The sequence below is a fragment of the Herpailurus yagouaroundi genome, unplaced genomic scaffold (assembly GCF_014898765.1).
Source record: "Herpailurus yagouaroundi ecotype Mexico unplaced genomic scaffold, PumYag 181, whole genome shotgun sequence".
Taxonomy (NCBI): Eukaryota; Metazoa; Chordata; class Mammalia; order Carnivora; family Felidae; genus Herpailurus; species Herpailurus yagouaroundi.
In genome coordinates, this window is record NW_024412412.1 from 11,019,583 (window position 1) to 11,024,842 (window position 5,260).

The window sequence follows — 5,260 nt, forward strand, 5'->3', positions numbered from 1 at the left end:
GGCTCAGTCTCTTAATGATCTGACTTTTGATTTTGGCTCAGGTCATGATCTCATGGTTCATGGGATGGAGCTGTGAGTCAAGCGATGCACTGACCAAGCGGAACCTGTTTGAGGTTCTCTCTCTGTTCCTCCCCTGCTTGCTCTTACACATGCACTCTCTCTCTGTCTCTGTCTCAAAATAAGTAGATAAATAAAACAAAACAAGCAAATCAGATCATAAAATGCAGATGTTAAATACAAGTGGAAATTTAGAGCATAAACTTTGTCTTCTTACTGGGGGAATATGTTCACACACCCTTTATTGTGAACCTGGATCTTTTGCATTATAACTTCATCCTAACTGCCCATTTTTCTACTGTCCTCTCTCAAAATTTCTGATCTTAACAGGTACTTTTCATATTCTGTCACATTCACGGACCCTTCTGAAATCAGAAGGCTCATATTAATTTTTCCTTTTTTAATAAGTGCTGTGGCAGTATAATTGTCATCTCATAATAAATCATTGTATTTTACAAATTTCATTTAGTCTATTATTCCTTACTCATATACTCTGTATTAACAGTAATATAAATTTTCCCCAAGGCATTCCCAGCTTTGTACAGAACACACTAAAACTAACTTAGAACATAGTTGAATATTTTTATTAAGACAAAACAATCAAAGCATAAATGAGGAAAATATCTCACAGAATTGACCAAGATGAAGGATTGATTCATTTAGAATGTCAAAATGCTATAAGTTGATCTCCTTTCTTTATGATTCTCTATTTCATTTTTGTTAATTATTTTCAAAAACGTACTTGCCTCAAAATATGGTTTCTATGGAATGATGTATTTTATCCTTGAAGGTATGGTAGGAGTTTTGAAAAATATCAGAGATTTCCATAAGTGATGTAAACAGGGTAAAATGAGTCCTTTATCTTTTTTTATTCTATCGTGTCCCGGTTGTACAGCTCTCCAAGGCCCAGACAATGGCTTTCCTGAATTGTATCTATTTTTCTTTCATGCAGTCATTTATAGGTATGTACTTGGTTGTGACTAGCACCGTGCTAAGAGCTGAAGATAAATTCCTCTTGTGGAATTTATAGTGCAAAGCCTGCGAAAATGTGTCCATTAAATATCTCAGGTGTATGAAATGCCAAGCCGTCCTGCGTCCTCTGCTGAAAAAGTAGAGGGGGTCTCATGAGAACACATAAAGGAGGTCCAGAATCAATTGAGGGAGTGTCTGTCATCCATGGCATATGACTTCCTGTGGAGCTGAAAGATGAAAAAGCATCAGCTTAGGTGGGTGGTTGGGGGAAATAAATGGGTATGCTCCAGACAGAGGGGACAGTCTTTGCAAGGGTCCTGAAGAGGAAGGAAGAAACTCAATAAGGAAGAATTAAAGCAGGCCAGTTTGTGAGATAGGAAGGAAGGAAGAAAGAGATTGATGAGGTTGAGGCTTGTGGCTGGACACCTTGACTCTAAGGACGACTATATTCACACGCTCATATGCACAGGATTAAGTACAGTCACACTTGGCACACAGTTTCTATTTATTTTCTCACAGATAAAGAGAAATGGCACTGGCCTATCTGACAGATTAAGTTTCTTATTGCCCAGAATTTCTATAACCTTAAGTTTGCTAACAGCTAATCTATTGCCCTTCTGTTTCCCCACTTGAGATAATAATTGAAGACCTTGTCCAAAGACTCCCTGATCTTTGCTCTAATATCGTCCTGAATATAGTGATTAAAGATGCCGGAAGTAGGAAAAATGACTGAGATTGGGGGGGTGAGGGGAACTTGGGGAACAGGATACTTCCTTCTCAACTTCGACAACTGAGGTAAGCGTAGGAAATGTAATCCTGGATGACTGGCTAGAGAATCTTCCTTGTAATGTGCAAATATGTGTCAGATAGGAGTCTATAGTTTTAGACTTTTTTAAGATTAACAAAAATTATAAATGCTGAAGAATTTGAGAAGCGAGATATGTAATATGCTACGTATTAGGAATGCATTCTTCAGTGATTTTTGGGACTCATTTTGAAACATGCGAATAGTTTAGTATTAGCCCTGAGTACTCCAAATCACAATGCCTTTTTTTTTCTTTAACCACGAAATAATCTCTTTTAGATTTGAATTTCAGATTATCTATCTGTAACCTGGATGATCCCATATTACAGTGAGTCAGGCTAGATGTTGATAATGTGTATGCATATACACAGGTTCTCTCTCTCTCTCTCTCTCTCTCTCTCTCTCTCTCTCTCTCTCACACACACACACACACACACACACACAATTATTGGTTGCAAATTATGAGCAGAAATTCTGGAAAAGGGGTGGTGGTGTTTGACTTGCCAATGTGCATTCACAAGTTAAAAACCAGTTTGGACTAGAGTTTTTTTTCACCACATAAGAGTTATGGCTCAGTGACCTTTTATGAAAACATGAGAAAATCTTGTTTGATGCAGTTTTATCATTGATGACACAAGCAACCCACGGTCTAAGCAAACTCCCATAAACTCCGGATTTTAAGCAGAGATGTGAGAATGGGTTTTCTGAGGATTGTTGATGCTAGGCCCAGAAACGAAGGGATTCTGAGCCTTTTCCCTCTCTCTTCCCTCCCTGCTTCTTCCCATGACACCCCTTCCCACCTCATTGGCTTCCTCTCTTGTTGTTGGATCTTTCATCTCCCTTTTCCCTTTTCATCCTTTCCATTTACTTTCATTTTCCTAGCTCACAATAAGATACTGAAGAACAGTTTAAAATAAATTTAACTAATCCAATAGTTACATATATTTTTTATATTTAATATAAAGCAGTGGACTTTCTTTTGGAATTTCTCAAAATATCTCTTAAAACCTTGCTATTTGCTTATCTCTGTGTAGAATTTACATAACATTTATATACTTATTTACAAATAATTATTTTCCTCTGATTCAGTGACCCGTAACAGATAAAAAAGGCTACCCACCACTTCTATGTTCTTGTAACTTTAATTCACCCCACGTGTATTTTTTAATTCCTACGAATCATGCCTTATGCTGCGGGTACAAACATAAACACAGTCTTTGAAACAGATGAAGTTCACAGAAAATAGACATTTTACAAATTCAGTAATTTACTGTGATGAGGAATATCAATTTCTGGCTTACTCTTTTCTCCATCCAGAATCTTGGACTATGATATTTGTTTAATCTAGAGTCACTACCTTTCTTGGCACAAAATGTGTGTTTTGTGTTGATCGTGAACATGGTCATCAGTGTTTGGACAACAGCTCGCAGTGGACATTTCTACTTCTGGACATCAGAGACTAGGAGCATACTGGGGACAAGTTTATGTGGAAAGGGTAAGGAGAGGAACAGTTTTATTCCATGGACGAATGCCATTCTAATTGTTGTTCAGACAATGGTAAAAAAAAAAAAAAAAAAAAAAAAAAAAGATATCTATATCCAGAGGAAGTTGTATGCAGAGCTCAACTGAAGTATTAATAAGTGTTCCCCATATTTGAAGCTGGCTACCTCTGGAGCGAGGGAGAAATACAAATGCTTCCAAATCGTGGGTTTAAATTATATGTGGTCCATTCAAGATCGGAGTAAAAATCTTAACTACCTTACTGGCACAGATGTCATCAGAAACCCACAGACCCTCATGACCACCGCTCAGCTGACCAGTGAGCCACTTTTCTGCTTTTAGGGATTATCTCAAGATTCTTCCTTCCATTCAGTAGAAGGGTCTTAGATTCAACAATGGGTGGCCCTTTCTCTCAGTTGTAAGATGGTGCTTCCAGAACAAGGGAAGAGTTGGATATGTATATATTGACATTGCTTTTTATCCTCCTTGAAATGACAAGTGTGCATTACAGATGGAGCAACATCAGGCTGGAAGCCTGGGGTTTTTTTCCCCACCTTCTCCCATTTCAGAACCTCCCCTGTTCCTTGTCCTCTGGGGGGACTCACTCCGGCTGTCAATGAAAAGGTAAAGTAGATATGTTAAATGTCAGGTCTTTAAAGAGTACTTGTACCTTTAAGAGGGACTTGCTGAGAAAAGATCTAAAACATTAAGGGATGGGTATCTAACATATACATTTCAGAGAAATTGGAAGGTATTTTTGGTCAGAAAATAAAGAAAAAATTAATAATAATAATAGTGATTTAAAAAATAAGCGCACACATAAGAGATCATGGCAAGTACTGTAGTGTCATAGTGTTTCTATACCTGGAGTCCCAGTCAAAAAATAGCCCAAGACTGTTAGGACTTTGGAGGACACATCGCTTAAGACAGGAACCCTGTTTGCAAATCCAAGTGGCGAGATTTGCATTGTAGCCTTTGGGATAGAGTGTATGTACTTCACTGGCCGTGTCGATTTATGTATCTCTAGAATTATTTCCTTTTTATTTTTGTCCCCTTTCCATGACTGAAATCGTGAACCCTTAAATTAAAAAAAAAAAAGTCAATAAAAATAAAAATAAATAAGCAAACAAAAAGGTTTACCGAATGGGACGCCTGGAAGGGGTTTGCGTTGGAGAAGCTTCTCCGAAGTAGGGTCGGGAAGACGCAAGTGAAGTGGCCCAGCGATTTCACTGAATCAGAAGCGGGCTCTTTCCAGCCCAGCTCTCGGGTTGAATGGGGTGAGGGAGGGCGGCCGGCTTTAAGGTCATCTCTCCTGCAGGTCTGGGAACCAGGCAGACTGGCCCGGAAAGACGGTGGCACCAGCGGTCAGGTGACGCTTGAGAGCTCATTTTGGGGCGAGCGGTGGCAGCAAAGACCCTGGCGCCCCGGGGCTTGCAGGTGGATTTGGAGCACCACGCAGGCTTCCCCCAGCGGCGCCCGGAGGCTGTGGTCTGGAGACACCCACTTCATTTCCTACCAGGGTTGAGCCCGCCCGGTCGCGGTGCCCGGTGCTGCACCCGGGGCGAACGCGCCTTTCCCGAGCGTCGGGGACAGGAAGGCTGGGGAGCGGGGGAAGCCTAACAGCCACCATTAAAAAACCCCCAAAGACAAAAACAGCAAAGTCGCGTCTTCCCCGGGTAGACAGCGGCGGTGCGCCTCTGAGCGTCCCCGAGGGGTCTGGCCAGGCTTCAGGGAGGGGAGGGAAGGGTGGCGAGGAGCGGGCGCAGCCTTCCGGCCCGCGGGGCGCAGCCTGCAGCCGGGTCGGGGATCGCCGAGGCTGCCGCCCCTCGCAAGGCTCCCCGGCCGGGCGGGGAGGTCGCCGCGCAGCTTTCGCCCGCTTCTCCGTCGCCGCGCGCCGCCCGGTTCCGGCGGCCGGGGTGGGGGGGG

At 42.1% G+C, this 5,260-nt stretch overlaps 1 long non-coding RNA gene across 1 annotated transcript; it reads right to left on the minus strand.

Moving 5' to 3' along the window:
• Positions 1-619: 619 nt before the first annotated feature.
• LOC121039647 (uncharacterized) lies at positions 620-5,192 on the minus strand. Its single transcript, XR_005794902.1, has 2 exons — positions 4,475-5,192; positions 620-1,256 (listed from the first exon to the last, which is right to left on the minus strand). It is a non-coding gene; the product is annotated as an uncharacterized LOC121039647 (long non-coding RNA).
• Positions 5,193-5,260: the final 68 nt, after the last annotated feature.